This window comes from Stenella coeruleoalba (assembly GCF_951394435.1).
Source record: "Stenella coeruleoalba genome assembly, chromosome: 20".
NCBI lineage: Eukaryota > Metazoa > Chordata > Mammalia > Artiodactyla > Delphinidae > Stenella > Stenella coeruleoalba.
The window spans coordinates 16,144,944-16,157,718 of record NC_137166.1 but is presented as its reverse complement, the minus strand read 5'-3'; the positions used below and the strand labels follow the sequence as shown (position 1 = coordinate 16,157,718).

The following is a 12,775-nucleotide window of genomic DNA, read 5'->3' as shown; positions in this document are numbered from 1 at the left end:
GGAGGTGGCACAGGAAGATCACGTATGGAATACAGTGAAATAGGGAAGGACTCAAAGCAAGAAGACCGGTTTAGAGGGAAACCAAAAGCACCCATTTGGTTGAAGCGGTTCTGCTTAGAATGATGAGAGCACTCGTGTGCTCAGGATCTTTCCTCGTGGCTTATAGCCTAGACTTGGTCATTAATGGATGCAGTTGTAGCCACATAGCTCAACTCTGGGACACATTCCACTCAATGCCAAGCTCTTAAAAACATCCATGCCTGGGCCACACCCTAGAAAAATTTAATCACAGCCTCTTGGATGAAACCCAGTGGGACAGATCAGATTTCACAAGAACTTCTTGGGAAAAAAAGAACATAAAATCACCATCATCATCAACAACAAAATTCCATGCTGAGTATTTCTTTAACATGAGGACAGAAATCTTACAAATTACTGAGATACAGGTCCCTTGCTTCTGAGATTTCTGCCAGTGTCCTGACTGCAGCCTGTCTTCTTCCCTCCCCATCTAGAACACTCTGTAACTCCCAGCACCTGCCAGCACTCATGGGGTAGCAGGCACTCGTAAAGGCCTGGGCTTTAGCCTCACTATCTTCAAGGACAGTCTGTGCCTGGTCCTAGGCATCTTTTTATAAACTCTCCACCTGATTCTAATGAGCAGCCTGATAGAGGAACACTGATCTCTATCCAGCATTAACACACTCCACAGGACATAAGAAACTCTTAGTAAGGGACCGATCAGCCCTGTGTGATTTTAACATCTCCCACCACATATGTGCACACCCTAGTCATGTCCGCTTGGAACATGAGCCACCATCCTGCCTGCGTCAATCATCAAATATTTATTGAAGGACCTGCGTGTGCTTGGCCCTGAGCTGGGTGCTGTGGGGAATGGAAAGGCTCAATTTCTGCCCCGAAATGAGCTCAGCATGTTGGAAACTTTAACGAAGAGCATTGCTGTGTTTTGCCTTTCCTGGGTTGTACATTTTTTAGGTCCTTGGGAGGAATTTGACAAATCTCTGCTAAAATGAGGTGCGTGAGGGCTTGCTTCAACAAGAATTTGGGCAGAGTGGATTCAAAGTGATTTTTTAAATGAATTATGACATGAATCTCAGTATCATTACAAAGATGTAATTTAAAAATCACAGTGAGATCTTGTAGATACCTATAGAAATGGCAAATCCCTAGTGCTGACGGAGAAGTGGAGCGACTACATCTTGCATCCACCACTGACGGCAGTGCAAAATGGTATGCAAAATCCGTTCATGAAAATATTTGAGCAGTTTCTTATAAAATTAAATATATGACCAAGGACCAAGCAATTCCACCCCTAGACATCTAGCCATGAGAAGTAAAAATATATACCCACGCAAAGATTTGCACCTGAATGTTCATAGCAGCATTGTTCACAGTAAGCAAAAAGTGGAAACAACCAAAACATGCTAATGCTGGAGCATCAACTGTGGTGCACCTGTCGAATGCCACTTACCAGTCAAAGGGAACCAACTACTAATACACAGGATGACACAGATGAATCTCAAAAGCATGATGCTGAGTGAAAGAAGCCACTAACAAAAAACTCCTTTCTGAATTATCCAATTTATATTACCTTCTGGAAAAAAAAAACAACAGAATAATAGGGACCAAAAAACATCAGTGGTTGTCTGGTCTGGAGCCCAGAAAGGGGAAGTGACAAGAAAAGAGCAAGAAGGGATTTTTAGGGGTGGTGGAACTGTTCTGTATCCTGATCGTATTTATGGTTTATGTGACTGTTCACATCTATGAGTCAAAACTCATAGAACTGTATAGGTTAAAAGGGTGAATTCTCCTGAATGTAAATTATACATTAAGAAGACTAACTTGTAAGATGGTACGTAGGTAGGTAGGTAGATCGATAGATACATTTTTTTTTTTAAGTAACCAAATTAGGATAAAGGGTACATTCTTAGAATAAGGACAGCTGCCACGTTATATGAGACTAAAAGAAAGCAATAACTAAAGAGCTTTTCACCCCAAAAGTGCAGTCAGTCCAGGTCTTTGTCCCCCTGTTTCACATCCATGGTGGTTTCTGAACAGTTTCCAGCACTGGGCACAGCTCCAAGCTGGGCTTCAGCACGTCCGTGGAGTGTTTCTGGACCCTGTTGCGGCTGCCACCCCATAGGTAGCTGCCTGGGTTCCCTGCTGCCCTCCGTCCTCCTCTGTAGGAAGCGTGCCTTCAAGGCTGACAACCAAGTCACACTCCAGGCGTACCCCTGGGTCCCCACGGTTATCCCTAACCAGGGGAAGAATGCAGTGTTTCAAGTTGGCACCAACCCCTCGTTTTAGAACAATAGCCTAATGAAAGGGCAGGTGTGCCCTGAGCCCTCTGTGATTAGCTGTAATTCTTGGCAGTGTGACATACTTATTCTTCTGAATTAGCACAGGGCACAAGGCATTTACCATGGTACTAATTGCTGTTGGATGAGAACAAGCAGCCCCAGTATGTGGGCATGAGGCAAGACAAAAGAGATGCCAAAGCTATTCAGAGCCATACCCCACATCAGGCATTGTGCCGGTAGCTGAGAACACGTTTGTCTAAATGTCAGTCTCCTGTGGGTAGGGTGTGGGGAAGTGAGCCTGGAATCCCGCACGATTCTGGTTGGGTAAGTGGGCACACCCTTCTTCCTCCCCTGCAATACAGTCAGCACTTGCATTCAGTGCTGTTCTTTATACTTACATAGAGATAGATGGGGAAATAATTCCAAAGCATCTCCCCCCACAAACTCTGCAGTATATGAAGTGTCCTCAGTAAGGGAATGATCGCTCCAAGCAAAGCCAATTGCGGGCCAAGTTTAACTCATACGCTAGACTTCTTCAAAAATTCAAGTCCAGGAAAAATGACAGATTTCAGTGTCATTTATTGTGGGAAAAAAATATGAGCACATCCTACTTCTTCATGCTTCCGCTTGTCTTCCCAGCAGTCACCATAGACATATGGAAATGGACTTACCTAATAAACCAAGTCTTCTGAAATCTTCCAAGTATAGTAACGGAGGTCAATTATAGAGATAATATCACCGTCCAATTTTATCAACAGATACACCCAGAAGTGGTGATGAGGGGACTTCATGAATGGAAAAAATGAATACACTTCCTGTGGTTCTTAATTACTTTTCCTATAGTTAAAAGTAAAGCTCTGGAAAAAATAAAATGAGGAAAAAGTTCACTTAATGAACATTTGCTTATCACCTTAAAGATGAATGGAAACAGCAATACTAGTTCTTTCAGCATCTACTGGGGTGGACCAGGTCTGATCTTAAGAGTCTAGCCCAGCACTCCCTCAAGGGGCCCCAGGCTGGACCAAGCCTGTTGACAGAGATCTTTGGCAGGCAGAAGGGATGCCAAGTGCAAAGGTGTCAGGGCAGGTGGTCAGGGCTCAGGAGGGAAAAGCCATCCCGTAACCATGAAGCCGCCATCTGACGTCATCTAGGCTTATCTGCGTTGTATGAGAATGACCCATGTTTTAGTGAATGTCCCATTTTCAAGGCTGGGATGCTAGGTAAATATAGATCTCTGAGCCTGGTGTCATCACTAAGGACTACTCTATATGACCAAATTCCACTTCTCTCAAACCTAGTCAGAATTATCCTCCCCACTGAAACCTAGCTGCTGCATAGCTGTTTGGGTAGGTGTGGTCGTATGGAAGCCATGTGTTTCCTGATTAGGAAGACGACCCCCCAAGACCCTGTGCCCCTGGACCCAAGATGACATTCTCCGACTACAAGCAGAGGAGCATAGTGTCACAAAGGGCATGAATAGTTCCTGGAGTCTGTCTTTGCATCTGTCAAATGGGGACACATTGATGCATAGTTCTTCATCCTGAAAGCCTTGTGAAAATTCTAGGTAATAACAGCTCTCGTGATGCTTGGCACCTCATAGTTGTTCATACGTTTCTTGAATTTCAAAGGGAAAAGTGTAGATATTATCTTGTATATAAGTTTGCTTCAGAAAAGGAAATGTATAGTCATTTGTTAAAATGTACAGTAGATACATCCTCCCACCAAAACAAACAAAAAAGATTGCAGAATTTGTGATGATAAGGTTATAAAAACCCTGGTATTCAGAAAAGAACCCAGTCTGAACTGCCTACTGGGTGCAGCCTGGAAACAGTCCAAAAGTTCAATGCTGTTGAGTACTGTCTTTGCTTGTAGGACCTAAAGGTTACATTTGCATTTGTAATCACTGCCCTGTCACATTTTGATAAATTGGAGAGCAGCTAGATCTTTCTCTCGAAAAACTTCATTCCCTTTGCTGTAAAGAGTAAGCGGGTTGCTTTCAAAATTGACTACTTGATTGCCATGTTTTCTCCCGTCTCTATTAGCAATTGAGAAAGTGGTCAGATTTGGGAAATTCCTGCTGAAAAACTGAAGCAGCTCATATGACACCCACACCCAGAAGCTGTTTACATTTGCATCACTGTCCTTAGGAACTCTTGATTTTCCCTTCAGCAATTTGTGCTTTGGCCAGCAAACATCAACTTCTAACTTCCACTACGACTAGAACCTGAACTAACTTATGTTGCCAGTCAAAATGCTACAAATCACTTGCAAGCATTTTTATGCAAATGCCCAGAAACTTCCAATAAAGTGGCTGATCTCCATTTGGGACAGAAAACTGACCAGGGAAATTCCAGAAGGGCTGATGAGGTAATGGACCAGAGTTTCCAGGGTGATGACACAGAGATTTCCTCATCTCTCTTCTAAAGCACCTCTTAAAAGTACCAAATACCCCACAGGCTGATGGGAGTGGTCAAAACCACTTTCCTCCAACCTACATGATCAAAGCATCTCAGTTTATTCTGAGTCCTATGAAGAAATTTGCCATTCACAGAAGACAATTGTGTGTCTCAAAGTTGATGGAATTCTGAAAGCTGTGCGAAGCACCAAGCTAGGAGCGAGGGAAGCAGAGCCCTGGTGAGAAGGAAACAGAAGCCCCACTGACCCCAGCTCACTTTCTGCCCTCGGCGTCTCCTCCTGATACCCACCAGGGTTCTTGGCCTTCCCCAATCAATAGAAATTGACTAGAGGCCAAACAAGAAATTCAGACAAGGCTTTACTGGGGCCCCTGCTGCAGCAGGGGGCAACGAGAACAAGAAACATGTTCCTTTGCTCGCTAGCTCCCTGAGAGGGGGTGAACTTGTTCCTTATATGGGGTGAGAGTAGGGGTGGGTCCAGGGGTCACATCAGAGGGGTGGCTTAGGTGTTTTGCCCACCTATCTGGTGGTGTTGAGTGCGGGGGGCATGCTCAGTACCCTGTTTTTGCTCCCAACACCCTGTCTTTGTTCCCAGCTCTTCAGAAGTGGCAGTTGAAGTTTTTTGGTCTTTTGTGTCTTTTTGTCCATAATTTGCCCCAACTGTGCATGCATGCAGTTTTGTTTTGTTTTTTAAATTTTTTCACATAGTTATTTTTAATCCCATATAGTTTCTTCATATTTTGTTGCTCAAGGAGAGGTCTGTCCAGATGCAAGTATTGCAGCACTGCAGCAAAGGATCCCAGGTCCCAGGACTGTCTCACTCCCCTCTTGATTTCCGGGTCCCCGACTGATTCTACCCTTGTCTCCAAAGACAGGTTCTCCCTTTGCCCATATGCACTTGGTCTCCTAGTAATAAAGAGATGCCAGAACATCCAAAGATTCTGATCTGGAGAACCATGAGACTTTAATCAGGAGCCTGGTATCACTAGGCTCATCTTCACGTGGGCAATTAGGAGGAAAATTGTAAAAGAGAAAATTGAGAAGATACCTAAACTTGGTGGGAAGGGGAATGGGTGAAAGATGCAGCCGTGAAATTTAGCAGAAACCCAGAAACCCTTAATTTATTTCTGGAAACAGCACCTTGAGGGAGCGGAGGTGGGGGGCATGTAGAACTATTAATAAAAGCCAAGTAAAAGGGAAATGAAGGAGAAAAGGAGGATGGTGAGTGAAAACTTGGAATCATGTGACTCAAGAAAATTACTCCCTAGTTCTCATTTTTACAGGATGTTCTTCTGCTGTTGCCCAGCACCCCCCAGCCAGTGCCAGCCAAGGCCCCTCCCTTTCAATCCTATAGGAATAATCTGACAACAGTGTATCCGTGTGGCCCATAACCGGGGTCTGGAGTCTGTAAAGGAAGAGGTGGACCAGAAGGGCTCTGCAGCTAGCAGCTCCCTGCGTCCTGGACTGCTCTCTCATGCTGTTACTACAGAACTATGGTCCGTGACTCTGAAGGACATGGATTTTCCTTCCCTTGCTAGGGTTGCAGGCAGAGTCAGGGGGTGTCCCTGGGAGCAGAGGGACATGGACCAGGCAACAAATAGGCAGGGGGAGAGAGTCAGTCTAGGTGAAGAGTTGTCACCCCAGACATCCTAGAAATGAATTCCAAATGTGGTCTCATTGAAGAGAGGCTGTTGCTGGGTTCGTTATCAGTTATTTTTTGCTGTATAATAAGCCACTCCTCTACCTAGTGGCTTAACACATCAAGCATTTATTAGTTAGCTCATGGCTCCATGGGATGACTGGGATGGCCAGACAGCTAGGGCAGCTCTTCTGGTCTGGACCAAGTCTGTTGATTTCTGTGGTCTGCTGGTGGCTTGACTGGAGCTTGTGTTGGAGCTCTGTGATCTGGGGGTAGGGAGGATGGGGGAAAGGAGGTCTCACTCATGTGTCTAGCAGTTGGCCAGTTTGTTGGTCGAGAAGGACCTTTACTGGGACTTCTCGCCTCCACTCCACGCGGTCTCTCATCCTCCCACAGATTAGCTCAAGCCTTTTCCCATGGCAGCAGCATCCAAAAGAGTGAGAGCAGAAGCTGCGGGATTCCTTGAGGCCAAGACTCATATCTCACGCAGCCTCCTTTCCGCTACATTCAAGGAGTGCGGAAATCAACTTGTCCTCTTGATGGGAGGAGCTACAAGGAATCTGTGGCCACTAACAATATACCACAGCTAGCAATCCCACCACCAGTGTTCTAGGTTTGAATCTGCTCTGGTTGACTGTGCCCGCTTGGGTAGCCACTTTATCTCCTCAAGCCCTACTTTTATCTGTTTCATCATCTGGAAAATAAGAGACAGGGATTAGATTATCTCTGAGCACCCTTCAAGGTCTACAATTTGATGATAGTAAGAATTATAGTTTGATAACAAGTGTTAGCAAGGATGTAGATAAATTGGACCTCGTTCACTGTTGGTGGGAATGCAAAATGGTGCGACCCGTTTGGAAAACCGTGTAGAGCTTCTTAAAAAATTAAAAATAGTACTTACCATATGATCCAGCAATCCCACTTCTGGGTATTTATCCAAAGGAATTGAAATCAGGATCTCAAAAAGATGTTAGCATTCCCATCTTGTTTGCAGCACTATTCACCAATAGTCAAGAAATGAAAAAATAACTCATATGTCTATTGTTGGGTGAATGGATGAAGTGGTATGTACATTCAATGGAATTCTTATTCAGCTGTAAAAAATAAGGAAATCCTGCAATATGTGACAATGTGGGTGAAGCTGGAGGACACGTAAGTGAACTAAGCCAGTCACAGAAGGACAATACTGGCTGATCCCACTCATCTGAGGTATCTGAAATAGTTAAACTCATAGAGGCAGAGAGCAGAACAGTGGTTGTCAGGGGCTGGTGAGAGGGACAAATCAATGAGCATAAAGTTTCAGTTGTACAGGATAAGTAAGTTGTAGAGACCTGCTGGACAACATTGTGTCTGTAAGTTAACAATATTGTACATTTAAAATCTGTTAAGAGAGTACATCTCACAAATGTTCTTACCATTTAATAATAAAATAAATGAAAATGAACTAAAAACAAATTATAGCTTATATTTATTGAGTGATTACCATGTGTCAGCATGGTTCTAAGTGTTTTACATAGAATTACCTTGCAACGATCCTAGAAGTCCCATTTTACAGGAGAGGAAACTGGGACAGAAAGAAGTTAAATAACTTGCCCCAAATCACAGGCAGAGCCAGAGTATGAACATGAGTTCCCTGACTCCAAAACCCATGGTCATAATCTGCTAGCCTCTGTTGCCTGCCTGGAGTATCACAGTTCTTCCACGAAGTATTGAATGACAACAATGCATTAAAGATGATCTGTCTACATTAGGACTGCTCCTTAAGTGTATTCCTGTGCTTTTAAAAGTGGTTAAACATAGTTCTTCCCCCATCTTTCTTCTTTCATAATTTTATCCATCCATCCATCCATCCATTCTTCCCAAATATTTATTAAATTCACATAAGTGTAAAAAGGTGTCATCATTAATAGTCACAGTAGCCTGGAATTTTTGTTTTCAGACTGTTTCACTCTCTATTCCTGCTTCAATTTCATTTCCTCTGGTTTATAGGCTATATATTATTATGCCCATATTACGGATGGAGAAGTTAAAGTCTAAAAGGATCATAAGGTTGTTTATACATACTTATACCAGGGGCTGGTGATCAAACTGCAGTTATGCTTTTAACTATCCTATTGTTCCAGAAAATGGATTTTCTTCTCCAATATTTGAGCTACTAATGAATACTTTATGTAAAATGACACTATATTTTATCTTTTATGGTATTTTATTTTTTAATACTTCATATAGTCCCAAATTTAAAAGGTACAAGGAAGTTTATGGTAAAAGCCCTTTTCCCCAAGTTGCCCAATTCCCCTCTCCATCAACAATCAAATGGTTTTTGTTTCTTGTATGGTTTTTCAGAGCTGTTTTATGCATTTATCAACAAGCACATATATATATACAGATATATATACATATATATACAAATATATAATATTTGTCTTTGTCTGACTCACTTCACTTAGTATGATATTCTCTAGGTCCATCTGTGTTGCTGCAAATGGCAAATTTCATTCTTTTTTATGGCTAATATTCCATTGTGTGTGTATGTGTATGTATACACACACACACACACACACACACACACACACACACACATATACATACATATATACCATGACTTCTTAAACCAATCATCTGTTGATGAGCACTTGGGTTCTTTCTGTGTCCTGGCTATGGTAAATGAACAGTAGGGTACGTGTATGTTTTCAAATTAGAGTTTTCATCTTTTCTGGATATATGCCCAGGAGTGAAATTTCTGGATCATATGGTAGGTCTACTTTTAGTTTTGTAAGGAACCTTCATACTGTTTTACATAGGGAATCACCAGTTTACATTCCCACCACCAGTGTAAGAGAGTTCCCTTTCTTCCACACTCACTCCAGCATACATAATCTGTAGGCTTTTTGATGATGGCCATTCTGACCAGTGTGAAGTGATACCTCAGTGTGGTTTTGATCTGCATTTCTCTAATAATTAGCAATGTCGAATATCTTTTCATGTTCCTGTTGGCCATCTGTATGTCTTCTTTGGAGAAATGTCTATTTAGGCATTTGCCAATTTTTTGATTGGGTTGTTTATTTTTATGATATTGAATTGTATGAGCTGTTTGTATGTTTTGGATATTAACCCCTTATTGATCGCATCGTTTGCAAATACTTTCTCCCGTTCCATAGGTTGTCTTTTTGTTTTGTTGATGGTTTCCTTTGCTGACCAGACACACAGTTTTATATTTTGATTTTTTTAACTCAACAATGTATTTTGGAAATAATTCCTCAGTCTTTTATGGGTACATGCCATCCCAGTATATGGGATGTAAATAATTTTAGTGGTCCCCTACTGATGGACCTTTAGGTTTTGTCTCATCTTTTTCTCAACTGTATAATGCTACAATTAATAACTTTATATATAAATCTTTTAACAAATGTATGGGTATATCTGTTGCAGGGATCTCTGAAAGAGAAATCACTAGGTTGTAGCAGTAACTAAGGGACAGCAGTAACAAAGAGTACACCTAGCAACCAGATCTTGGTTTCTAAATACCATTCCCCGCTTAAAGGAAGCAGGACTCCTTGGAAAACAGTCAGTTCCAGGACAGGAGCTTGGAAAGCAAGAGATGAACCTGAAACATTTTATTATTCCAGAAAGTAAGGAAGTGCTCAAAGAATAATGGAGACATGTCAAAAGGACCCAGAAGTCAGCTTAAAAGGGTATCTGAAACTATTTGGTCATCAAAATAAATAATAATAGTAACCAATATGGCCTATTAAATCCATGAGTCCATTCTGATATAAATAGGAATTTCCCTAGTCACAAAATAATGTCCTCAAAAGATACTTATTAATTACAAAGCAAAAAACAGTAACCTGGCAGATAACTCCATAACCAAGTGATAAAAATAGCATCACCAGTAACAGAGCAAACTGACATCAAGTGTATACTTATATGATGTACTGAGGACACAATATCACTTCTGTGGGAATTTTGCCAAAAATGCATACCTTGTATCTAATCATGAGGAAATATCAGATGAACCAAAAATGAGCACTGTACAAAATAACAGACCAGTACTCCTCAAAAATACCCTGAAAGATGAAAAAGACTGAAGAATTTCTCCATGTTAAAGGAGGCTAAAGAGATATGACAACTAAATGCAACAAATAATTTTAAATTGGGGCCTAGAAAGGAAAAAAATTTTTTTTCTTTTACTATGAAGGACATTCATAGGACAGTGGATGAAATTTAAATAAGATATGTAGATTAGATAATAATATTATGTCAATGTTAATTTCCTGACTTTGACAGCTTTTCTATGGTTAAATAACAAAGTGTCTTTGTTTTTAGAAAATTTTCAGAAGTCATTGGAAAGGCAGTATGTGGGTACAAATATCTATAGACGCATATAGATCTAGATACAAGTATGTATATACACAGGAGGAAAGAGAGAGAGGAGGGACAGAGAGGAAGAGGGAGGCTGAGAATTGTCATGCAAATGTGATAAAGTGGGAGCATTTTGACAATCTGGAATTCTTTTTACTAATTTCATAACTTTTCTGTAATTTTGAAATCATTTTTTAAGTTAAAAGAAAATATACGTGGATTTGAAATTTTGATAGATTCTGTCAAATTACCTGCTCTAGAAACTGTATAAATATCCTCTCCTACCACTAGCAATGTTGCACTTGATATTTACAAAATACATTCACACATTGCACCGGAAAAATTTATTACTACTCCAGGAAATAGGCAAAGGTGTTTTCTCCCATTCACATAACTGAAGTGTAGACAGTAGACTAGTGGTTAAGAACACAGGATTTTGAAACAATAATTATATTTTATTTCACCCCAGTCAGACTGGCAAACATTATAAAGTTTGAAAATACTGAGCATTGGCAGAGATGTAAAGAAATGAAAGCTCTCATAATCCCTTGGAGGGAGTATAATTTACTACAGTCATTTTGTACAACGATTTGGTAATATTTAACAAAATTGAAGACGTGCACATTCTGCAAGCCAGCGATTACACTTACAGCTGTATGTCCTAGAGAAGGGCTCACACATGTGTGTGCACAGACACGCACATACACACAGCCGTGTTCCCAGTAGTGGGACTTGTGATAGTGAAAAATGGGAGACAAACTAAATGTCCACCAAAAGAATGCTTGGATCCATTACCATCTGTTTATTACAATACAATAATTAAAAACAAAGAATTAGACCTATAATTTCAACATAGAAAAAGCTCAAAAACAAATGTTGACTAAAGAAAGCAAACTGCAGAAGAATGTGTACCCTTTCTGTGTATTTTTTAGAGTGTTATGTAATTGTTGGTGAACATACTCACATACATATAAGAAAGTATAAAATCTTTCCGAGGGAGGATATGGCTTCAGTAGAACGGTTATTTGGGGGAAGAAAGTGAGAGGAACAGGAATTAAAAAGTCCAAAAGGGAGGGGCTTCCCTGGTGGCACAGTGGTTGAGAGTCCGCCTGCCGATACAGGGGACACGGGTTCATGCCCCGGTCCAGGAAAATCCCACATGCCGCGGAGCGGCTGGGCCCGTGAGCCATGGCCGCTGAGCCTGCGCGTCTGGAGCCTGTGCTCCACAACGAGAGAGGCCACAACAGTGAGAGGCCCGCGTACTGCAAAAAAAAAAAAAAAAGTCCAAAAGGGAGATTCATCTGTATTTGTAACATTTTATTGCCAAAAAATAAATATAAAGCAGAGATGAAAAAATATTAAAAATTGTAAAATTGGGTTGCATAGTACATAGGTATTTATTAGATTATTCTGTGTACTTTTCTGATTGGTTAGAATATATCAATAGGAAAGAAAGAATAGGAAATAATAAACATGTGCCTTGAAGTCAAATAATCCTGGGTTCAAATCTCCTCCAACACTTACCAGTTGTGTAGTATTAGGTGGTTTCCTTAACATCTCTGGACCTCGGTTTCACCATGTGTAAAATGGGAATGATATTGCTTGCTTTGAAAGGCTGGTGTCAAGACTGAATGTGATGATGTATATAAAGCCCCAGCATAATGCCCCTAATAGGTGCTCAAAAATAGTAGTTATTACTGTAATTCAGTGTGGTTCTCAACCAGGGACAGTCCCTGCCCCCTGGGAGACATTCGGCAACGTCTGGAGACATTGCCACAGATACGGGGCTGGGGAGATGCTAATGCCATCTAGTTGGTAGAGGCCATGTTTGCTGCTAAACATCCTCCAATGCACAGGATAGTTCCCCCTACTCCACAACAAAGAATTATTCAGCTCCAAATCTCAATAGTGTTGAGGCTGAGAAACCCTGCTCTAGCCCAGGGTCATCCAGAACTTGAACCAGGCCTCAAGTGGAGTTGAATGTTTTTGCCTCTAAAACATATACAGTTATTAGACCGTGATCTTTCTATTAAGTTATTAGA

General features: G+C 41.3%; 1 protein-coding gene across 10 annotated transcripts in view; it reads left to right on the top strand.

The window, feature by feature from the left end:
- Positions 1–12,775, top strand: part of ZFHX3 (zinc finger homeobox 3) — a gene marked incomplete at its 3' end in the record, with an annotated part of 1,354,624 nt that overhangs the window by 924,242 nt on the left and 417,607 nt on the right. The window lies entirely within an intron of this gene.